Here is a 1,314-nt window from a genome sequence, read left to right as displayed (position 1 = left end):
GTTCTTTCGACTTATGGAAGTTTTGAATTGCTCCCGGCAAAAGAGAAACGTGTTGAATCTGGGCGAACTATTCAGCAATCAACCCTACACAAGTAATAGCACCAAACAGAAGAGCTATGTAAATCTATGGTGCAAGCCTATCATTGGCTTTCATAAAATGTGCAACTCAAGGCACAAAATCAACTCTTAGGGAACCTGAAAGTGAGTTCTCAGTAGGTGTGCACTCAGGGCACAAAATTCTATCGTGGGAAGTCTAAAATAATCGCACCAAAGAGAAATACTATGTGCTTCTTTAGCACGAGCCGTTTATTGTCTTTTTTTAAATAAATTGGGAGCACAAAACCCAAATATGACCGACCGGGTCGTGGATTGGAATATCGGCACAAAAAAGAATTGCTTTGATTCTTGGCACAAGCCGTCAATTGGGCTTTCAAAATCAATCGGGTAAAACAGAACCCAACAAAACGACGTGTTCGCAAATCAGTAATTATTCACGGAAATTAAAGAATTGGGTCGTAGCATCAAAAATGCGGTCTAAGGGGCAGCGCTAACAAGGCAAGAATCCTCTCCTTAGGTGTCGTAGGTTCAAACCCCGGCGCCGGAAGTAACCCTTTTCAATACAAAATTGGGTTCTAGAACCTTCCTTTGTTCGATTCCATTCCATTCATGCTAGCATGTTCCTGTAGTCGAGTTGGTGTATGTTGGCTGAGGCTAGCTAGCTGGTCAGCCAAGAGTAGGTCATCGTAGTCGACGACTCTTATCTCTTCTTCTCTGTTGGTAGCCCCAACCTAGCGAAATCACCTACTTTCTTCTTCTTGTCTGTCCCCAGGGAGTTCGTTCCTCCTTGGTTTCCAACTAGCACGTGTGTTGTTTACCTGCTCCACAGCTGGTTCTCATTCACACGCGCTGGTGTCCTCTTTTGGCTCTCTTGGCTCTGTCTTCTTCTTCTTTTTCTTCTTCTTCTTCTTCTTCGTCTACTTTTTCATCTTATATTTTCCGCTCGCTCATTTCTAACGGTTTTTTTCTTGAAACTGAAGGAAGCCTCCAGAATATTTTTCCATATTTTGTTCAGGTCTCAAGTATTTTCAATTAGGATCCCTTAAATACCCTTGCTTTCAATAACCATGGAAGCTTTGTTGGAGGGACTTTCTGAAGGGGCTAGGAATTGTCTTGAGCTGGTTTTGGATGGGAAAACTCCGTCCTCTATCAGTAAGCCTTTCATTATGGAAGCTTTAATAGCTTGGGTTGGTCACACCCAGCCACTACTTGACTGTGGGATAAGCCAGTCAAGTGTAGGCAAAAGGGACACAGGCA

The sequence above is a fragment of the Tigriopus californicus genome, chromosome 12 (genome assembly GCF_007210705.1).
Source record: "Tigriopus californicus strain San Diego chromosome 12, Tcal_SD_v2.1, whole genome shotgun sequence".
Lineage (NCBI taxonomy): Eukaryota > Metazoa > Arthropoda > Copepoda > Harpacticoida > Harpacticidae > Tigriopus > Tigriopus californicus.
The sequence above is the reverse complement of the archived record's forward strand: the minus strand, read 5'-3'. Positions refer to the sequence as shown.